Source organism: Dendrobates tinctorius, unplaced genomic scaffold (assembly GCF_039654945.1).
Source record: "Dendrobates tinctorius isolate UK_male_01 unplaced genomic scaffold, ASM3965494v1 ptg000084l, whole genome shotgun sequence".
Lineage (NCBI taxonomy): Eukaryota > Metazoa > Chordata > Amphibia > Anura > Dendrobatidae > Dendrobates > Dendrobates tinctorius.
The window spans coordinates 37978210-38002136 of NW_027361752.1; the positions used below are offsets into that span (position 1 = coordinate 37978210).

The 23927-nt window shown below is 45.9% G+C and overlaps 1 protein-coding gene across 1 annotated transcript in view; it reads left to right on the forward strand.

The window, feature by feature from the left end:
- LOC141097395 (synaptojanin-1-like) overlaps positions 1-23927 on the forward strand; it is a 236399-nt gene that overhangs the window by 205448 nt on the left and 7024 nt on the right. The gene's annotated exons all lie outside the window — the stretch shown is intronic.

A 23927-nucleotide genomic window follows, 5' to 3' on the forward strand; every position in this document is an offset into this window, starting at 1 on the left:
ACTGTACACTTAGGATTCTCCCGTACCGGTGGCAAGATGGCAAGAGTACACGGTCATGTCAGCACAAGCATGTGATTTATATACTTCTGGCCACATTCCGACTAGACGTGCCCGGCCTCGCTCTGTCATTATCATTGAGTGAGGCCACATATGTCTAGTCAGCATGTGACCGCATGTATGTAAATTACCGGCACAGCGTTCAGTGAGCACTGTGAGATACTGTCTCCTCACACTATTCCCCTCCCTCCTCATACTGTCTCCTCTAACATCCCCCCTGTTCACCATACTGTCTCCTCATATATTTACCCCCTCACTCTCTATACTGCCTGCTCACACATACCCCCTGACTCCCCATACTGTGTCTGCACACATCCCATCACCCTCACTCCCCATATTGTGTCCACATAGATTTTTTCCATCGCTACTCATACTGTATCCACATACATTTACCCGATTGACTCCCCATACTGTCTGCACCCATCCCCCACTCACCATACTGTGCCTGCACCCATCCCCCATACTGTTTCCTCATACATGCCCTCATACATACACTCTTCATTTGTGTCCTCAAATCTCCCCACACACATAAGTATCCCCCATCCCCACTCCAAATCCTCACACACATTAAATATCCCTACTCCAAATCCCCCCACACATTATGTTCCCCCCTCCCCACTCAAAATCCCCCCACACATTATGTTCCCTTATCCCCACTTATCCCTATAATGTCCTTAGGTTTCCCCCATAATGTCCTCTGGTTCCCCCATAACGTCCTCAGGTTTCCCCCCATAATATCCTCAGGTTTCCCCTATAATGTCCTCAGGTTTCCCCCATAATGTCCTCAGGTTTCCCCCATAATATCCTCAGGTTTCCCCTATAATGTCCTCAGGTTTCCCCATAATATCCTCAGGTTTCCCCCATAATATCCTCAGGTTTCCCCCATAATATCCTCAGGTTTCCCCTCATAATATCCTCAGGTTTCCCCTCATAATATCCTCAGGTTTCCCCTCATAATATCCTCAGGTTTCCCCCATAATGTCCTCAGGTTTCCCCCATAATATCTTCACGTTTCCCCTATAATATCTTCAGGTTTCCCCCATAATATCCTCAGGTTTCCCCCATAATGTCCTCAGGTTTCCCCCATAATATCCTCAGGTTTCCCCTCATAATATCCTCAGGTCCCCCCATAATATCCTCAGGTTTCCCCCATAATGTCCTCAGGTTTCTCCTTCGTTCCCCCCCATATGTTCCTCATCTTTCTCCACCACACCACATGAATATGTCTGCACCATCCATGGCCTTGCTCCTCACACACTGTCTGGGCCCAATCTTCCCTTGCACTGACTCCATATAGCCGCTAGCGTCCATCCCCGACCCCAACCATCCCTTCCTAGCCCCCAGAGCATGTCCTAATTTACATCAATAATCTTCTTCGGTGTCTTCAGCTCCATTATCAGTCTGGAGCACTTACCACCAACCGCAACGCTGCCTGCCTGCCTCCCTGCCTGGGTCTTCGCCTCTGAAGAGCCGGGCGCCGGCGTGTGACGTCAGCAGCGTGATCATGTGACCTGATCACGCTGCTGGTGCTTCATTGATGCGGAAGTGCCGGCAGCGATGAGGGGCCGCTGGCACTTACAGAACAAGTGATTTAGTGTCAGACAGACAGAGTCACATGTATGTACTGGCGTCTGAAGACGCTAGTACACCGATGCGCAGCACTTTCTCTGCGCCAGCTGTCAGTTTGACAGTCGGCTCAGTCAGAGAACGGGAGAATCATCTGAGTGTGGGGGCGGCAGAATGCCGCTGACGGGGAGTCTCGACACTCCTCCTTGGACCGCCGCATCAGGCGGCCCGATGGCGCCCCCTGACAGCTGCGCCCGGGGCAAATGCCCCGGCTGCCCCCCTGGATACGCCCCTGGCAGAGGTGCAGTCCCAGCCCTCCATCAACGCAGCGGCCACCTCATGCCAGAGCTGCCGGGTCACCACAATGTCCTTGTACTGCTGGTCACGGCTGTCCCACAACGGGACACGCTCCTGGACAAGGATGATCAGTTGCTCGTTGTCAATGTACAGGTCTTCATCCCTTTGTGGAACCTAGAAAAGAAATACATTTAGAATCGTGGAAATTGTGGAGAATGGTATAGAGAAAAAAACATAGAACATGAAAAACAGGAATAGAAAGCAGAATTTAAAATAAAAGGTAACTTTAAATAATGGATACTTACATTGCGTCTCCTCCCCGCCGGGACTTGTGTACGCTGCTCCAGCTGTTCCGGCTCACTTGGATGGTCCGATGCTGAGGTCTGTAAAAAAGAACAGAAATATTTACCCATTTCTAGAGGCCGGTATACTTACATAAAGGCAGCAAAATACTCACCTCACGCTCTGCTTCTTCCAATTCTTCCCTGGAAGGACTGTATTGGGATCCAGAAGACATGCTGGAAAAATAAAAAAAAAACATTAGTGCATAATATATTTTAAAGGACAGGCTCACATAAATTGATTTTAGAATACTCACATTATAGCTGCTCTGTTCTCCAAAGTAGTGGATTGTCTCTGGCTGGGTGGGTGTTGTCTTGTCTTCTTTGTCTTGTAGTCTGTCTGGAGAGTAATGATCTGGAACTACAGACCCCTTGTTTTGTCTACCCTCCTCCAAAACAATGTTGCTTGTTTAGGGGGTGTATTAAACAAGTGTTTAGACATTGTTTACTCTGAAATCGCGCACGCTCACAAAGCGCTGACATGCGCACTTCACAGCGCACGTCAGCGACACCATAGACTATAATACTATTTTTTTGCGCATTGCGTGCGCTGACGCACGCATGTGATTTTTTAATGACGTTGGGCGGAATAAAAATTGCAACATGTAGCGTCCGGCGCGTCTGGGCGCACACCTGGAAAATGCACAGCGCACGCAAACGCTGAGGCCCACGTGCAATCACTGGACACTGCGCCTGCCATTTTAAAGACAGGGGACAATTGCGCGTACGACCGATAGCGCACAATGCGCTGCGCGATAAAGTGCAGGTGTGAAACCAGCCTAAGTCCTGCTTTTTCCCATCTAAGCATGCCCGTGAGACGACCGCTCATTGGTGGTCAGAGGTGACATGATCAGGTCCTCAAGCAGCTCGGATTGGGCCATCAGCAAGGACCTGGAAGGCTGCGGCTATAAAAGGATTGCACGGCTGTGCGCTATTATCGTCCATGTGGAGTGAGTGTTGATTGCACGTATGAATGTGTGTGGTGAATGACTCGTTATGAAACCCCTACCCTTGGTACGGATGTGTTGTTCAGCCTTGCCAGTTAGGGCCTAGGCTGGAGGCAGAGTCAGGGACTAGCTTCAGCGACAAGTAGTGGCTTTGCCTGTACGCCACTGTGCCCTTGGTCTGCACTCCACAGTAGCCAGCGTCTATTCGTGGCATTCGCAGATGTGACGTCGTGCGCTTAGTGGGTCTAGAGAGGCTCTTACCCCGCGTCCTTGGGGCAGAGTGTTGTGACCGTACATTAGCGCTGATTCAGCTGTGCCCTGTGACAGTCAACAGGGTACGGCATCTGTGCACTGTGGTTCCGTGGCTCTGTGAAGCAACAGAGCCCGTTGCTACTACACACTGGGTGGAGTTTAACCCACGTGTGTCCAGTGTGATACCGCCATTTAGTGTCCGCCATTACCGAGCAGCAGTTATCATCTCTGCACGGTGGATCCCGGGCTGCGAACGCACCTTACTACCATCTTATTATTATTTGGTGCGTTCCGCCAGCCCCTAACAACAGGCAGTTGCTTTAAGCTACTGAGTCAGACTGATTTAGATTTGAATTAGTTGATTTCTGCAGTTTGGTTTAAAAGAAAGCTTCCATCCTCTGCACTAGAGATTTGATTTCCTAGATAAAATGTCCAAGTTATTTAATTTCAAAATGCTTATTCAGAAATTTAGTCATCTTTGCAACATACAGTTTCCATCTGTACATTTTGTGTACAAACACGGACCTGCTTGACCTATTTTAAATCCTTCTCCCAATAAGACTTCCTTCATTTTGGTGTTCCATGCTCTTGCCGATTGCTTAAGGCCATAGAGAGATTTTTGTAGCTTGCAAACAAGATTCTCCTCACTCTCTGTGATATAACCCTCAGGCTGAGTCATGTACAAGTCCTCTTCAATGTCACCATTTAAAAAAGCAATTTTGATGTCCAAATGTCTCACACACATCTTGTGTACAGCAGCTATAGCCATTAAAGTCCTGAATGTGATCTGATTAGCAACTGTGGCATCATAATCTTCACAATATTTCAGAGAATACGCTTTGCGACTAATCTTTAAGTCTGTGAAACTTGCCTTCACAGTCATACTTGGTCTTAAAAACCCATTTACATTTGATTGCTTTCTTGCCTTGTGTAGTTTGCTGAGTTTCCAAGTTTGGAAGTAATAGTCACACCGGCGCTGTTAAAATGACACCTTGGTTATAAACAGCTGGCAAACAAGCAGCTGAAGTGTGCTGCTCTGCCACATAAACGAACCAGTACGTTATAAAAAATTGCCACGCTAATAGCACTGAACAGCCTGAGATGCTGTGAAACAAATGCACAGTCTGTCAAAACTCCAAATGACGGGGTACTCACTGATGTGTGCCCTGTGCACTCTCTGAGATCTGTCTCCCCATGAGTGCCAGTTGATGACGGTGCTGAGGAAGAAGAAGCTGTGCTCAATGCGGGGAGCGTCCTCCCGTTTGAATGAGAAAACCCCCTGTGTAGTGGGCTCCAAAATACGGCGGTCATGTGCAGGGGCCAATCCCGACGAGTTTCGGGGGAGTCGTCCCCCTTTCTCAAGGTCTGCGTCAGGATTGGCCCCTGCACATGTCCGTCATTGTGGAACTGTGACGTCACCGCTTCACCACGCCCCCCGCTCACTACGCTACTACACGGCGGCGCCATTGGCCGAGGCTGACCGCCGTATGTTGCTTCTTCAGTGGTTGAAGAACCTAACCAAACGTACACATTCTTATTCTTATTATTTTCAAATAGTGAGTGAGATTGTTGTTGCTTCCGCTGGACTACTGGTATGATGTCATGAAACTTGAGTGACCATAAGTCTTCATCAATCATTACATCTCTACTTATTGTGACCTTGTTCATTACTGGGTGCACAGTTCTACATCCTTTCTGGGTTTCACTGTAGCCTACAAGGATACCTTCTTTTGCATGAGATTCCCACTTAAAGCTTTTTTTTTTTGGGGGGGGAACACATGTAAATGCTTTACTTTCCAATATTCTTATGTGTTGTAGCTTAGACGCCTTGCTTTTCCATTGCTCGAATGGAGTTTTCTCACTGGTACTTTACCTGGTAATCTGTTTTGAACATGGCAAGCCGTCATGACTGCTTCACCCCAATATGTGGTTGGAAAATCTGGGTCAAATAGCATACTTCTTCCACTTTCACAAAGTGTCCGGTTCCTTTTTTCCTCTACACCATTTTGTTCAGGGTTGTACGGTACAGTGGTTTGAAACGCACTTCCACTTTTCCTTAATACGCTTTGTGGCTCATTACTTGTGTATTCAGTTCCTTTGTCTGAATGCAGGAATTTTGGCATTCTCCCATATTTGTTATATACTTCAGTAAGATTTATTACAAATTTCTCTGGAACTTCATTTTTGCTGTGAAGCAGATAGACAACTGAATAGCCATCGATAAATGTGAGAAAATATATCTTTTTTCCAGGGAGTTTGAGTACTCATTAGACCAGAAACATCTGTGTGTATTAAGTCCAGAAGCTGTTCTGATTTTGTAGTATTATTCTTAGAAAAGGATTTTCTTGACATTTTCCCTTTAAGACTGCTAGTAAGTTTCATTTCGATTACCCAGATCGGCTGTAATAACATCAGTAAGTTGTTTTTTAACTAACTTTCTTATTGCTTCTTATTGCTCTATGTGCAAGATGCCTGTGTCATACATGGATAAAATTCTTGTGCTGTTCATATTTAGCAGTGTGTACACTTTCCTTGGATTTTAGCTGGTTCAACTCATCTTTGATTTTTTCCAGCTAATGTGTGACTTTCTTTTGAGATGATGCAGCTGTCAACTTTAAGTGCAACTTCATTTCGTTGTCTTGTGAGTTTCTTCACAGATAACAGATTGATTTCAAGACTAGGGATAGAACATTTCCTTACTGAGATCTTTCTGCTTAGTGTTGGGAAGACTTGACAATTAATATAATCTCCTATTCCCTCTGAATTCATATATTGACCATTAGCCAAGATCACTTTCTCTGACTTACTTTGGTTAAGTTAGAGAAGAAGTTTCTGTGATTAGTCATATGACTAATTGCCCCAGAGTCTCTACATCATGCTTGCTTTGATGTACTTGCATTAACAGTAAACAATGCTACAGTACTTGAAGTGTCATATTCTTCAAAAATGGCACTTTTAACCCTTTGATGATTATTTTGCTTTTTCAGCTGATTCATTCTAGCTTTCCAGACTCAGACTGCAGTCAGACTTTCATTGCCTTGATTTCTTGCAGATAAAACATAACGTGTTTCTTTCAAATTACTTTTATTTTTGGGTAGATCTTGGATTTTTAAAGCGGATTCTGCCTTGGATACCCCTTTGCTGCTTGCACTTTCTGTCTTTCGCTTATACGCATCTACAAACTTTCCTCTGACATATTCCAATGTAAGCTCATAATCTGAGTGCGCATCTAGTGCAGTTACAAGTGTGTCATAGCTTTCTGGTAGACTGCTTAGTTGTAGTGCAGCAAGATGGAAGTCCTTTAGATCTTCCCCAATGCCCCACAGGTGCTCCACAATTTTTAGAGTATTTCTTATGTAATCCTACATATCTTGGCCACTATTTAGCCTTGACGGATACAGATTTTTCTTTATATAGAGATTATTGCTGAGATTTATCCTTTCATGCACTTTCTGTAGCTGTTCCCACATTTCTTTTGCAGTTTCACATTTACATACATGCACAATCTGAACATCATCTTAACTAAGGGAGATAGTGTTGTGCTTTTTGATCCTTCTCTACCCAGTCTTCTGGTAGTGGGTCCCGTTTAGCCTTCTGTGTGTATTTCCAAGTACCTTCTCTTATCAGCAGCATTTGTACCTTGAATTTCCAGAATTGTTAGTTCTGGTTAGCCAGATTTGGCACTGTGAACTTCACAGAGTTGTTGCTGGCAACCATCGTAGCTTCTTCTTCTTAGTAGACTGTATGGTTCTCAATCCACAGTCCAGTGAGAATGCTAAACACCTTTTTCCAAGCTCAGTTGGAAAGTTATAAACAACCTTGAAAGTGTGAAACATGAATTTTCTTGTAATGTGTCAGACGTTTGGCAAAAGTTGCTGAGTTACATCCCTGCCATTGCTCAACCCGCTTCTCGTGAGCCACCACTTAGCAGCTGTAGAACAACTGTGTGCAGCATTTGAGCTCTATGGAAGGAAAACCCAGGAATATGTTGTCATTCTGAAGAAAATGAGTAGACAGAATTCACTAGAAGAGATGCAAAATTTCCAGCAACTTCATTCTGAGAGAGACTGCATCATATGTGAAGTTAAGTTGAAGACAGAGGCAAGAATTTCTGGGTCTACCAAGCAGTAGAAACGATCATCTTCAAAATTTTCAACTCTCAATGAGCCACTTATAAGGATATGTGCAGAAGATTAATCTAAGATACAAGGTGCATTTGCATAAAAGAAGACCGAATTCGAATTGAGCAGTGCACAGAAAAACATGTAAGGAGGTACACCGGACTGCGGGTACTTGTACCGAGCTAGGTCCGGAACTGTTGAGGCTGCCTCCATGTTGCCTGGGGGAAGAAATGAGGTACCGGACCAACCTCATGACCTGGTTAGGAGGGGTTGGAAAAAAGAAAAAGCGTGCACGGCAGCAGAGAGTTTGGCACGAACCAGCAGCGTGCAGCAGGGTGAGCAGTGTGCTCTGTCCCCTGCGTCCAGTCGTGCCTGCCGGCTCCTGCCGTCTTCAGCAGCGCTGTTGGAGAGAAAGGCTCTATGCACTCATTGACTGCAGGGGAGTGAGAAACCGTGCGCTCTGTGACCATGAGTACCTCGCACGTGTGGAAGAGAGAAAGCCGGGTGCCGGACAAGCACACGCAGCCTTCCCCACAAGTTGCTGCACTTCAGTCCACGATTGTACCTGGAAGGACTGTGGCCCTCTTTACTCTGGCCTCACAAGTTTTTGGACTGGAGGCTCAGCAGAAGGTACCAGAGCCCCACCACTGCCTCCAGAAGACAGACCATCGTTTAAAGGAACCCATCTGTGGACAACCCTTCCCTGGTCATTGCCGACGTTACAACCCCTGCGGGCTCAGCTGAGAAGCATCCTAAGGAACACGATAAGTTTTGACAATTGGACTGCTGCTATTCTGCATCCTTTACTCTCTGTTTTGTTTCCTGTGTGAACTCTTTAACTCTTAATCTCCCTGCGAGAAGCTTACACTCTGTTAAATTAAATTGTTAAACTTGTTAACCTTTGTTCTGTCACTGCATCCTGCAACCTGCTTACAAACGCACAGTTGAAAATGAATACAAAGCACAAAAGAGCAGCAATAAAGGGTCTATCTGTTTGGCATCGGATTTCTGGCACTGCACAGCGGGAATCCAGAGCCAGACATCCTGCGGTCTCCCATTCTCCTCCGACCGCTCAGACTCCTGCTCAGCAATCACGGCGAGCCAGGCATTCCCCTCAGACTCGTTCTGTGAGCCTGGATGTTGCTGCCACCTCTGGTGCAGCAATGGTAGCGCAACCTGCTTTGCAGGGAACTGCTCCAGAGGCTAAGTCCTCGTGCCGTGCTACTGGGCATGCCCGCAACTTGTCCTCTCAGTGGAGAGCAGGGGTCACATGTGCAGGTCCTATGTCGGATCTGATTGGTCCTTCCCAAAGTACTGGAAGGTCCCGAAAGCGCATGGCTATAAAAAGCCTGCATGGCGGCTTGGCCATGCGCTAGTGTAGCATATTATTCTGTGTGTGTATGGTGATGGATGTATGGACTGGTGTCTGACTCATTTGAAACCCCTACCCTCTGATATTACGAGTGGTGACCGAGTGTGAATAGTCAGCTCCAGGGTTGTGGCAAGCTACACGCCACTTGCTCCACACCTACACTAGCGTCCGTCGGCGCCCGGTCCTCGGCGCCGACGCTTGCGGCTTTTCTCTGCCGCTGCGCTGTAGCAACAGCAACTATTGGTGTTCGCGGCTGCGACGCCACACGCAGGTCTCTGTGATGCTAACAGGGCCTGTGCCTTTGCTTTAGCGTTCGGGTGACGTTAACCCGAGCGCAGTCCCGCACCTACTAGGTGCATCTGCCATTATTCAGCAGCGGTCTTGTCAGCTACCGCACGGTGGACCCCAGGCGGCGAACGCACCTACTATTATTTATATTTGGTGCATTCCGCCGACCCTAACACTATCAATGGGAGTCAAATAAATAACATCAATTTACATAGGTGGAAGAAGACTCTCTTACGCGCACAAGAAACTATGCTCTAAGCCAAAATAGTAAACCATTGATTGCTTCAATAGTTCCAGACAGTACATACATTTCTCCAAAGTAAAAGAATGAAGATCCTTCCACAACACCAGGCACTCAGTCAGTACAATGTTCTGCCAATTCATAATCTTGAACCTCCTTCACAGACCAGAGTGTACCAGCGCTCCGCACCGCAACAAACTCTACACGCAGATGCTCTCATGCAAGCCAGTATGCTGGCAAGTCACTATACTCAGTTATTCTAAACTTTTAACTCCCTCCTCTGCCCACCACTTCCTCCTCCAACCTCCCTCATCTCTGCCAAGGACTTTGCCACACACTTCAAAAACAAGATTGACCAAACAAGGCAAGTCTTCATCACTCAACCACCACAACCCCTTTGTATACCAGACCAATGCCCAAACCCCAAAACCTCACTCTCCAACATCACTGAAGGGGAGCTTAATCGCCTCTTCTCCAAATCGCACCTCACAACCTGTGCATTTGACCCCATCCCATCCCACCTCCTCCCCAACCTCACCACCACACTTATCCCATTCCTAACCCACATCTTCAACCTATCACTAACGTCCGGTACCTTCCCTTCTGCTTTCAAGCATGCCTATCCTTAAAAAGCCAACCCTTGACCCAACCGCTATGTCCAGCTATCGCCCAATATCATTGATTCCATTCGTTTCCAAACTCCTGGAACAGCACGTCCACGCTGAACTTTCCTCCCACCTATCATCTAACTTGCTCTTTGACAATCTACAATCTGGTTTCCGCCCCCATCACTCCACTGACACAGCCCTGACCAAAATTACTAACGACCTACTTACAGCCAAATCAAATGGACAACACTCTATACTCCTGCTTCTAGACCTGTCCTCTGCATTTGACACAGTTGACCACTGCCTCCTACTACAGATCCTCTCCTCCTTCGGCATCAAAGGCCTTGCCCTATCCTGGATCTCCTCATACCTTTCCAACCGCACATTCAGCGTCTCCCACTCCCACACCACCTCCTCATCCCACCCTCTCTCTGTTGGAGTCCCCCAAGGCTCTGTTTTAGGAACCCTACTCTTCTCAATCTATACACTTGGTCTGGGGCAACTCATAAAGTCCCACAGATTCCACTACCACCTTTATGCTGATGACACTCAGATCTACGTCTCTGGCCCAGACGTCACCTCTCTGCTGTCCAGAATCCCAGAGTGTCTATCAGCCATATCCTCCTTCTTCTCTTCTCACTTCCTCAAACTCAATGTAGATAAATCTGAATTCATCATCTTTCCTCCATCTCACAGATCTTCCTTACCCGACCTAGCTATAACAATTAATGACATCACACTTTCCCCAGTACCAGGAGTCCGCTGCCTCGGAGTAACCTTTGACTCTGCCCTGTCCTTCAAACCGCACATCCAAGCCCTTTCTACCTCCTGTTGCATCTAGCTCAAAAATATTTCCAGAATCCGTCCTTTCCTCAACCCTCAATCTACTAAAATGCTTGTGCATGCCCTCATCATCTCCCGCCTCAACTACTGCAACATCCTTTTCTATGGTCTCCCTGCTAACACCCTCGCACCTCTAGAGTCCATCCTTATCTCTGCCGCCCGACTAATTCATCTCTCTCCTCGCTACTCCTCCGCTTCTCCCCTCTGCAAATCTCTTCACTGGCTCCCATTCCCTCAGCGTATCCAGTTCAAATTACTAATACTGACCTACAAGGCCATCTATAACCTGTCTCCCCCATATGTCTCTGAACTAATCTCCCGATACCTTCCCTCACGTAATCTCCGGTCCTCCCAAGACCTCCTTCTCTCCTCCACACTTATTCGCTCCTCACCCAACCGCCTCCAAGAATTCTCCCAAATAGCCCCTATTCTCTGGAATTCTTTGCCCCAACAAGTCCGATTATCAACCACATTTGGATCCTTCAGCCGGAACCTGAAAACCCACCTCTTCAAGAAAGCCTACAGCCTGCAATGACCCCGCTACCTCCTTCTCTCTCACCACTACCGGTGATATCACCTCAACCAACACCGGAATGCTGCAACCCACCAACCTACTGTCTTCTTCCCCACCATCCTGTAGCATGTAAGCCCGAAAGGGCAGGGTCCTCTCTCCCCTCTGTATCAGTCTGTCATTGTTAGTTTGTTTACTGTAAGTGATACCGGTAATTTGTATGTAACCCCTTCTCATGTACAGCACCATGGAATCAATGGTGCTATATAAATAAATAATAATAATAATACTCCTGAACGCCACATAGTTAAAGTTTCACATGTGGCAGAAACAATCCACAAACCATATGAATAGCACTACTCAGCCAGCAATTGTTTTTCCAAAATCAGAAAAAACGGACATATCAGACTTTGCAAAGTACATGGTTCTCCGTGAGCTTACTAAAGGTACCGTCACACATAGCGACTCACCAGCGATCCCAACAACGATATCAACGTGTCAGGATCGCTGGTGAGTCGCTACATGATCGCTGGTGAGCTGTCACTTAGAAACCAGATGTGTACCTTAGTTACCAGCTTCCTGCATCAGCGCGCTGATAACTAAGGTACACATCGGGTTTCTAAGGGATGCATGTCCCTTAGATACCCGATGTGTACGTTAGTTACCAGCTGATCGCTGGTCTCCCGCCTGTCACACGCAGCGATGCATGCTGGCCAGCGGGAGATCAGCGACCAAAGAAATGTCCAGGGCTTTCCAAGAGCGATCAGAGATACCGGCAGGGGGGCCGGTCTCTGATCACTGTCACACACAGTGATCTTACTGGTGAGATCGCTGTTGTGTCACAAAACTTGTGACTCAGCAGCGATCTCGCTAGCGAGATCGCTATGTGTGACGGGGCCCTAAAGATACTGTCACACTTAGCGATGTACCAGCGATCCCAACCAGCGATATGACGCGGTCAGGATCGCTGGTACATCGCTAAGTGGTCGCTAGTGAGCTGCCACACAGGCAGATCTCACCAGCGACATCGCAGGGGTCAGGGGTCGCTACTTACCTGTCAGACGAGGCGATGAAGACGTCCGCCCATGTCCACGCGTCGCTCGTCGTCACAGCAGGAAGCCCAGCAGGAAGCAGACGACGAGAAACAGTCCAGGACGTTCTCGCGCGATCAGCGATAACCAGCGGGGGAGCGGTCGGAGGTAAGTATCAGACATAGCGATATCGCTAGCAATATCGCTTAGTGTGACAGGCCCTTAAGACTGATCTCTCAAGGTTCAATGATTAACCTGAGAACAATAGAGGTTGGAATTGTGCCTTTAGAACCGTAATTAGTGACCTCAGCATTACTACTGCTGAAGCACTTTATCTGCTGATCAGGTTGCTTGGACCACAATCCACAGAGCTGGCGAAGAGACTCCGATTAATATTCCAGTGGCTGGTCTCACAGCTGCATAGGAGGGACTAGGATGAAGCTTTGGTAGTCCTGAAGCCATAGACAATGCATTGTTCAATTGACTACAGGGTTTTCCAAAAATATCGAGTTAGGACAGTTCAAAATTCCAAGAGCTCTAGCTGGCCAAGGCGGACACGCACTTACAGTGGCATGTAAACGTTTGTCCACCACTGGTCAAAATGACTTTATTGTGAACAATTAGGAAAGTTGAAGTTGAAATGATCTCTAAAAAGGATAAAGTTAAGGATGACGCATTTCCTTTGTATTTTAGGAAAAAAAATATGTTGTCATTTTTTACATTTTAAAAATTACCTAAAAGAAGGTAGGCCAATGCGCAAGCGTTTGGGCACCCTGCATGGTTATTACCTAGCATGACCCCCTATTTTCAACTTCTGAGCAGTGGCATCATATCTCCCCTGACCTAAACCCAGCTGATCAGAACGAGATTAACAGCTGCATCTAACCTTTGTGACAAACAATCCTCCAAGTTTCCTATATGAGGATTCTTCTTCAAGTGATACCAACATTACCTATGAGCTGGTGGAACCAGAGTCCCTCCCACGAGGACCAAAACCAACATAGAAGATTCACAGAAGCTGAGGCACCAAAACCACAGGATCTTAATAACAACTTGATCTTTATTCCATATTAGTTAAAACAGGAAGACAAAGCAGGCAAAGTTTTGGCCATATTTGACCTTTCAGAAGCTTAAAAAAATTCAGCTCTCAGAAACAGACGAGCGCTGTACCTAGCAGTCTCCCTCAGTCCATTGGACTGTAAATGAAGCAGCAGCGCATACTCCCAACCACCTCTGACTTCAGACTCTTCCTCTCTGCACAATAATTAGGTACACTCTCATAATTGCTGGTGTCTTCCTTCAGCAATCAGACAAGGGTGCCCACACTTTTTCATCTGCTCATTTCCCTTTTTGTAATTTGTAAAATGTAAAAAATGACAATTTTTTTTGCCTAAAATAGAAAGGAAATGTGTCATCTATACGTTTAGGCCTATTAGAGATCATTTCATCTTCTTATTAATTAACTATTCACAATAACAGTAATTTTGACTAGGGGTGCCCAAACTTTCACATGCTACTGTATGTACAGTATACAAACCTACAAAGGTTTGGGGTTGAATAGTCCATTTTCAAAATTCAGCCCCGAACATTTTGTGCTCCACTTTTGTCCACTATTTTTTCTTTTTTTGCCATTATTAAAAGCCCTGGTAGAAGTAAAATAAAAAAAAATTATACTCTCCTATAGGTACACCACTATTCCTCAACATTCTTATGGTTGCTTTTATGGCACGGTATGTCAAACGACAGCTGCAGCTAATCTGTGGCAGCTGATTGGCTGCAGTGGTCACTTGATGTCGCCCACCAGAAAAGGAAACAAGCAGACTGACATTGGGCAGTGGTGCACAGAACAGTGGGTAGGTGTCTGTTTGTTTTTTGTTTTGTTTTTTTTTATCATTTTAACACCATTAGGAGCCCATTATTTAAATAAAACATGTGGTGGACAACCTTTTAATGGTAGACCACAATGAAATGATGTGTGAGGCCACATTGAATCAGGTGGCTGAGTGGCCCAGCGACCATTGGATGATGAGTCCACATATCCACATAGGGATAAAAGGTAAAATAAAACCTTTAACCCCTTAACGACCGCCGCTACACCTTTTAACGGCGGTAGATAAGGGTACTTAAACCGGGGGTAGCTGAGACCCCAGAGAACATGATTTGTGTCGGTTTTTACCGGCCCCGGTATTTCGATCGCTATTATTAACGGCATAACGGCGATCACGAAAAAAAGTATAATTTTCCATTTAGTTTCTCTCTCCTCTGATATGATCACACATCAGAGGAGAGAGAAATAGGGTCCCCTGATCATCTCCTCCCTGGCACCCCTGGTGTCCCTGCATGGCCCTATGAAGTCCCCCGGGCCGCCAGCGTCTTCTTCCAGGTGAAAATGGAGGATGCATGCGCAGTGCGCCTGCCAAGATCTGCCGGCCGGCACTCGGCAACAATGGGCAATTTTTCCTATTGGTTAATTTTGATCACTGTGATAGACCCTATCACAGTGCTCAAAATAAAAAAAATAGTAAATCAAACCCCCCTTTATCACCCCATTAGTTAGCTAAAAATAATAAAATTAAAAAAAAGTATTTCCTTTTTTCCATTAGAGTTAGACTTGGGCTAAAGTGAGTTGGGCTAAAGTTAAGGTTAGGGTTGGGCTAAAGTGAATTGGGGTTAGGGCTAAGGTTAGGGTTGTGGTTATGGTTGGGATTAGGGTTAGGGGTGTGTTAGGGTTAGGGTTGGAGCTAGAATTGGCGAGCGGTCTCGCAAGACCAGAGGTCATTCGTGCAATGCATCCCTAGGAAGGGAAGTTGCCGCCAGCACCATTGAGGACCGGAAGGACTCCGGGGGCCGACAGAGGGCAAGTATATCCCTATTTTTTATTTTAATTCTATTTTTTACAGGAATATGGTACCCAGGGCATGGAGGAGAGTCTCCTCTCCTCCAGACCCTGGGTACCGTTCGCACATGAAGAGCTCACTTTTCGCATGGTGGGCATAGCCACATCCGTAAAGTGAGCGTTTCAATGTAGTCCTATGGCGGCAGAATCGATGCGATTCTGCAGAATTAATGGACATGCTGCGTATTTTACCGCTATATGTTTCCGTAGTGGAAACATCCGCAGCATGGGCACTGCAATTGTGGAATCTCCTAGGATTGCATGGGAATGCATTTTTAAGCATTTCCGTAGTGGCAAAAACGCAGCGGAAACTCTTAAAAAACGCAACGTGGGCACACAGCCTAAGGGGTTAAACAAAAGTTTTAAAAAATGAAATCAGCCAAAAGATTATGTTAATAATTCTTCTATTATTCCACTTGGCATTGAACCAGTTGGACGTCGTCCAGCCTCAATCATTCCCTTCTCTGCAGATAATACTGGTCTGTCCATTTGTCTATTGAACCTCTTATTACTTGTCTTTTCATTTAAGGCCAAAATAACTAATTATGCTTAATAGATAGGAAATTATGAATTTTGTCATTACTATTAAATTATTAGTTTAATTCAAATTACTAACAATAGTGTCGATAGAAAATGATTCCTATTCATTTCTATGAGAAGTCCCTTTGCCGTTCATGTCAGTTTTTTTCTTCTAAAGAGGTTTTGAAAAAGCCTCATAAAAAAGTAATGCTTTTACTTGTTTGAAGCAGATCCTAAAGGAAACCTCTCCAAACTAGGCGCTGTCCAATCAGAAGGCTGCGAGGAACACTTCAGGAAAAAAAATGCTTCCAAAACTCTTCAAAAAGAAGCATTTTTCCTGAAGCAGTTCCTGCTTGAAAAACTTGTGTTTTTTGAATCCCCTTGTGAACATAGTATAAAGGGGATGTGCACTCCAGAGTTGATGAAGGGGCCTGGAGAAGTCAGAGGAGTCTGATCACTAGCAGGCGCATGCCCCTTAATAAATCAGGCGTGTCCTAAAAGTTGCGTGTGCCTCACTACAAATCTTCCTGAATTGGAAACTGGAGTAAGGTTTGTGGTGTAAGGTGCGCCACAACCTGTAATGAATTAGACGAGCTGTGGTGTCGCCATACAGAGCTGTCCGAAACTGGCATGAACTTTTTAAAGTGTTTTACACCAAATTTCTGGTGTAAACACTTTGATGAATCTGGGCCTGCGTATTTTTGCTGAGTTTTTGGATTCTATTTTCCAAAGTCTTTAATGAGGATTTGGAGAGTTCGGCCGCGTTCACACGTTCAGTGTTTGACATCAATATTTGAAAACCAAAATCAGGAATGGAACAATTGGAGGAAAAGTATAAGTGCTCGTGCAGACTACCGTATTTCTGGTGTGAATGCGATCTGACCATACATCATAACGCACTCAGATCAATGTTAGTCTATGAGGCCGTGCATATGTCTGATTTTTTTCCTTGTAAAGAGTCCAAAATCGCAGTATGCATGATTTGTATCCAATATTCGGAGTACACTGGACCATGCAAGTCAACGACTCCGTATAAAAATTGGACCGCACTCGTATGACATCCACCACACTGATTGGGGACCCAGGCGTTCGGCCCACCTAGTCAGGTGCTTGGATGACATATGCCTGAGCATTCTGGTGGTGTTCAGCCTGGTAGTGGTCAGGCCCCTGCAGATCTCGGTATGGTTACACATGATCGTTTTCTTATATTCTGCACCTTCTGTAAAAAAGTCAGACTGGGGAACACCTGACTCTTGCCTTAGGATCTGGCCGTGTGGGGGTATGCTAGGGAACAGTTGACTTCCTTCTCCCACTGTCAACCCCACTGCCTCTTCCTGCCTTTTGCAGCATTGTGGATCTCTCCTCCTCTGCGCTGTTATTGTGGCGCCCCTGAGGGTTCAGTCGCCACGGGAGGTGCTGCACCTCCTCCTGAGGTGTGGTGCCCCATCATCCAGGTAGGGTGGAGACACCTGACCACACTCCAACACCTGCATCCCACACAACATAGTAGTGTAGCAAAGCACCTTTGGTGGCTCCCTGCTTGGAACACGAAGAGTGCTGGGAGGTGGGTGGAGCTTAGTTGCACAAGTGAGCGGGAGATGATTAGAACGAGGTCAGTCTGTGAGAGAAGATCCCCTGAGTGGGATGGATGGAGGGAGGTGCTGCAGCAGTCTCCTGTGACCAGGAGCTGCTGGCACTGGAAAGAGATATAGAAAGCCTGATTCTCCATAAGGAAGATTTGTACGGAATGTAAGGAGAAGAAGAGAACTAAGGACTAGGGTCAGAGCAGGGCCCTTCCTCAAGTTCTAAGCGCATGGCCGGGGTCCGGTCCCCGAGGTTATATGGATACTAATGGTCCTGCAGCAGACACCGGAGGAATAGGAGTTGTCACCACTTTATTCCCACACAAGACTTGGGGGCACAACAGCAACGTGATTGAGCCAGGACTTGGTAACAAGGAGTCCCCAAAGCAGGCTACAGCTGTCTGCCGTACAAGTAGAGTTCAAAGGAACATCTTAAAGGAGGAACTTGGCTTTAACACACAACCACAAGTACTTCACTGCAAGCGCTAGAAAGGAGACGTTCAGAGAAGGCATATGTTGGCGGAGTGTTGGAACGGAGTACTTCATCTTGTCTGGAGGTTGGCTGAGCCCCTGACCAGGAGGACACAACACCGAGGCGGGCACCTGTATGCACAACAGACTGTGAGTAAAGCTTTGGAACTACATGCCCTGGTGTCCTCCTCTTATTTCTGCATCAACCCACTCAGCACTGCTACATCTCTGTGCTTAACACTACACCATTACGCTCTCCTCACTATCTCCCCATCTACACTGCCCTGGGGCTACAGCCCTGCCTGTGGAGGGCTACAACATCATTGCTGCACCACACCATCTGTCCCAGAGGATCTGTCTGCAGCGTCGGCTTAACATCTTCATTGCCGAACACCACAGGTGGCGTCACGAATCATCCACTTATAAACGTTAATCAGCCACGCTTCACACCATCCCCTTTTACATGGACACCCAGGCCACGGACCGGGTCACCGCCACTGTGACATCTTCCATTGAAATCAACGGGTCCGGCTCCGAGTACCCCACAGCCCTGGCGGCGACCCACTATGCTCGCTCTGCATGCCACCTTGCCTGGTTAGGTCGGTGACTTCATCATCCACCACTTCCTCTTCCTCACTCTGTTCCTCCTCCTGACTTGTTCTCTTAACATGACTTGTCGGCAACTGTGTCTTATCATCATCCACCTTTTGAGACTGCAATTGCCCTTACCACCATTGTCATCTTCTGACTGTGGCTACTAAAATATTTAGGCATCAGTACACACAATCTCCTCATGTCCTGCTTGAAAACATGCACAGTGACAGGCTAGAAGAAGCCATAAATGGAAAGATAAAGAGCTCCTCGAGATGGCTTACACAGTAAAGATGGATGGCTTACACAGTAATATATCAGTATTTTCAGATGATACAAAACTATGTAAGGTAGTTAACACAAAGGAGGACAGTTTGCAACTACAGACAGATTTGAGTAAATTGGAGAATTGGGCTGAAAAATGGCAAATGAGGTTTAACACAGATAAGTGTAAGGTTATGCACATGGGAAGGAGAAACAGATGCCATAATTACTTACTAAATGGGAAACTGCTGGGGAAATCAGACATGGAAAAAGACTTAGGCATCTTAGTCAATAAGAAGCTAAATTGGAGTGCCCAGTGTCAGGCAGCTGCCACCAAAGCAAATAGGGTCATGGGATGCATTAGACGAGGTCTGGGACACGAGATGAAAACATAATTCTCCCTCTGTACAAATCACTCGTCAGACCACACTTGGAGTATTGTGTGCAATTTTGGACGCCGGTGCTCAAGAAAGACATTACTGAACTTGAAAGGGTTCAAAGGCGGGCTACTAAAATGATAAATGGAGTTGGTTCACTACAATACCCATAAAGGTTATCAAAATTAGGTCTATTTACTCTAGAAAAGAGAAGACTTAGGGGAGACTTAATATATTTGTACAAATATATCTGAGGCTATACAGAGATCTCTCCAATGAACTGTTTGTACCAAGGACTGTGACAAGAACAAGGGGCATTCTCTTCATTTGGAGGAAAGACAATTTCTGCACCAGCATAGAAGAGGGTTCTTCACGGTGAGAGCAGTGAGGCTCTGGAATTCTCTTCCTGAGGAAGTGGTGATGGCCAACTCACTGAATGAATTTAACAAAGGAATGGATGCTTTTCTTGTGAGTAACAGTATAGAAGGTTACGAATAACATAATATTATACAGTCATATGTTAAAGTTTGGGCACCTAATGTTAACCTTTTTTCTTTATAACAATTTTGGTTTTTGCAACAGCTATTTCAGTTTCATATATCTAATAACTGATGGACTAAGTTATATTTCTGGATTCAAATGAGGTTTATTGTACTAATAGAAAATGTGCAATCTGCATTTAAACAAAATTTGACTGGTGCAAAAGTATGGGCACCTCAACATAAAAGTGACATTAATATTTCATAGATCCTCCTTTTGCAAAAATAACAGCCTCTAGTCGCTTCCTGTAGCTATTAATGAGTTCCTGGATCCTGGATGAAGGTATTTGTGACCATTCTTGTTTACAAAACAATTCCAGTTCAGTTAAGTTTGATGGTCACCGAGCAAGGACAGCCCGCTTCAAATCATCCCACAGATGTTCAATGATATTCAGGTCTGGGGACTGGGATGGCCATTCCAGAACATTGTAATTGTTCCTCTGCATGAATGCCTGAGTAGATTTGGAGCGGTGTTTTGGATCATTGGATATCCATCCCCTGCGTAACTTCAACTTCGTCACTGATTCTTGCACATTATTGTCAAGAATCTGCTGATACTGAGTTGAATCCATGCAACCCTCAACTTTAACAAGATTCCCGGTGCCGGCATTGGCCACACAGCCCCAAAGCATGATGGAACCTCCACCAAATTTTACTGTGGGTAGCAAGTGTTTTTCTTGGAATGCTGTGTTTTTTAGCCTCCAAGCATAACGCCTTTTTGTATGACCAAACAACTAAATCTTTGTTTCATCAGTCCACAGGACCTTCTTCCAAAATGTAACTGGCTTGTCCAAATGTGCTTTTGCATACCTCAGGCGACTCTGTTTGTGGCGTGCTTGCAGAAACAGCTTCTTTCGCATCACTCTCCCATACAGCTTCTCCTTGTGCAAAGTGCGCTGTATTGTTGACCGACGCACAGTGACACCATCTGCAGCAAGATGATGCTGCAGGTCTTTGGAGGTGGTCTGTGGATTGTCCTTGACTGTTCTCACCATTCTTCTTCTCTGCCTTTCTGATATTTTTCTTGGCCTGCCACTTCTGGGCTTAACAAGAACTGTACCTGTGTTCTTCCATTTCCTTGCTATGTTCCTCACAGTAGAAACTGACAGGTTAAATCTCTGAGACAACTTTTTGTATCCTTCCCCTGAAAAGCTATGTTGAATAATCTTTGTTTTCAGATCATTTGAGAGTTGTTTTGAGGAGCCCATGATGCCACTCTTCATAGGAGAATCAAATAGAAGAACTACTTACAAGTGGCCACCTTAAATACCTTTTCTCATGATTTGATACACCTGGCTATGAAGTTCAAAGCTCAATGAGGTTACAAAACCAATTTAGTGCTTCAGGAAGTCAGTAAAAAGTAGTTAGGAGTGTTCAAATCAAGAAAATGATAAGGGTGCCCATACTTTTGCACTGGTCAAATTTTGTTTAAATGCAGATTGCACATTTTCTGTTAGTACAATAAACCTCATTTGAATCCAGAAATATAACTGAGTCCATCAGTTATTAGATATATGAAACTGAAATAGCTGTTGCAAAAGCCAAAATTGTTATAAAGAAAAAAGGTTAACATTAATAGGGGTGCCCAAACTTTAACATATGACTGTATATGATATGGTAAAACCAAAGGAGTCGTTCAAAAGTACAACTCATCCCGCAAAAAATAAGCCCTCACATGGCTATACTGACCAAAAAATAAAAAAGTTATGGCTCTGGGAAGAAGGGGAGCAAAAAATGAAAACGCAAAAACGATAATACCTCCGGGGTAAAGGGGCTAATTATCTACCCAGCTAAGAGCAGTATTATTACAGAAAGGCATCTATTTAAATTGTCGCTGAATGGATTTTTTATTGTACATGGCACAACAAAATCTGTAACGCAATCAAACACGAAAAAGTGTCTCTAATACGCTAATATCTACTCTGCCACCGAACCCGAAATGATTTTAAGAGGGGTATTAGGAGAGAGTAGATGATATTTGCATTGTCAATGAAAGGATTATATCTTATACATGGCAGCAGCAAACTCTGGAATGCAATCAAACCTGCTGAAATGTCTCCAATATGAACATCTCTACTCCACCACCGGACCCTCAATTTTTCTCAGATATGAGCGGTAGTATTAGAGAAGCAGAATCTGTTTTAATAGCCTTGAAAATAACTGTTACACAAAGCAACACCAAGGATTGTTATGCAGCCAAGCCTGCTCTACGTGCCCCTATTACACTCTTCCTACTGCAGCAGCCAATCCTCCCTAAAATACAGCAAATTGCAGTATTATAAACAGAATATATCTGCATTAATCCTAAAAATGGCTGTTGGCTTTAGATTGCATAATTAGGTAGATAAACGCTGTCCAGCGCACTGTCCCTTCCCCTGCAGCTCTGCCTACGCTAGGTGCAATGCTAGGAAAATGTCAGCACCTTGGCGTATATAGACCCCGATGATGCTATGCTGCCGACCAGTCACAGTAATGTGGCGCCCCTGAGGGTTCAGTCGCCACAGAGGTACTGCACCTCCTTCTGAGGTGTGGTGCCCCACCATCCAGGTAAGGTGGAGACACCTGACCACGCTCCAACACCTGCATCCCACACAACACAGTAGTGTAGCAAAGCACCCTTGGTGGCTCCCTGCTTGGAACATGAAGCGTGCTGGGAGGCAGGTGGTGTTTAGTCTGCACCAAAAGAGCGGGAAGAGTTTAGGATTTAGTCAGTCTGACAGAGTCAGTGGAAGAGTGAAGATCCCCTGAGTGGGATGGATGAAGGAAGTGCTGCAGCCGACCTCAGTGACCTGGGTCCGCTGGCACAGTAGAGACATTGAAGGAAAGCCTGACTCTCTCCATAAGAAAGAAGGATTAATACGGAACGTGAGGAGAGGAGGACTTAGGATCAGGGTTAGAGCAGAACCCTTCCCAAGTTCACAGTGCAAGGCCGGGGTCTGGTCCCCGAGGTTGTATGGATACTAATGGTCCTGCGACAGACACCGGAGGAATAGAAGTTGTCACCACTTTATTCCCACACAAGACTTGGGGGCGGGCACAACAGCAATGATAGTGAGCCGGGACTTGGTAGCAAGGAGTCCCCGAAGCAGGCTACAGCTGTCTGCCGCACAAGTAGAGTTCATAGGAACATCTGACAGGAGGAACTCCAGTGTTACTCAGTACTGAGAGTACTTCACTATAGGCGCAAAAGAGAGATGTTCAGAAAAGGCACATAAGTTGGCGGAGTGTTGGAACGGAGTACTTCATCTTGCCTGGTGGTTGGCTGAGCCCCTGACCTTGAGGAAATGGCACCGAGGCAGGCAACTGTATGCATCACAGACTGTGAGTAAAGCTTTGGAACTACATGCCCTGGTGTCCTCCACTTATTCCTACGCCAACATACTCAGCACTGCTACATCTCTGTGCCTGACACCGCACCATCTACGTCTCCTCCCTATCTCTTCACCTACACTGCCCTGGGACTACAGCCCTGCCTGTGGAGGGCCACAACATCATTGCTGCACCTCACCATCTGTCCCAGTGGATCTGTCTGCAGCGTTGGCTTAACATCTTCATTGCCGAACACCACAGGTGGCGTCACGAATCATTCACTAATAAACTTTAATCATCATCCACACACTCAACATTCCCCTTTTACAATGGACGCCCAGGGCCACGGACCGGGTCACAGCTACCGTGACAACTCCCATTGAAATCCTCCGGGCCCGGCTCAGAGTACCCCACAGCCCTGGGAGGGCGATCCAGTAATGCCGGTAGCCAACATCGCTATGGCATTACTAAAATTGGCAGGCAATCCACGCATGTTTAGTGGCTTAAAATCAGGTGACAAACATGCGGGACGGGGAGTCGAGTATGGCGAGCAAGTACCCGGATGGTTGAACGAGTGGCGAACTCATTGGGCAGGCAGATGCTCGAACGAGCCTTGGGTAGTGCCGAGCATGCTCGCCCATCACTACTGCTCACAGTTTCTGAACCTTGAAGCTGGTAAAAGAAGTAACAGAACTCTGAACGTGTGCACAGCAATGCCATTTTTACATTGCTGTACATTATGTTAACCTTTTTGCTTTTGTTTTCCGGCACTTTTTCAGCGATTCCAAGTGTAACATTGCGTCTAACATTTGTGTGCCAGACTCGACCTCCAGGATCTTGAAAAAGAATCTTCCAGCGATCGGCAGCAAGCAGTTCTGATAAACAAGATCCAGATCTGGTCCT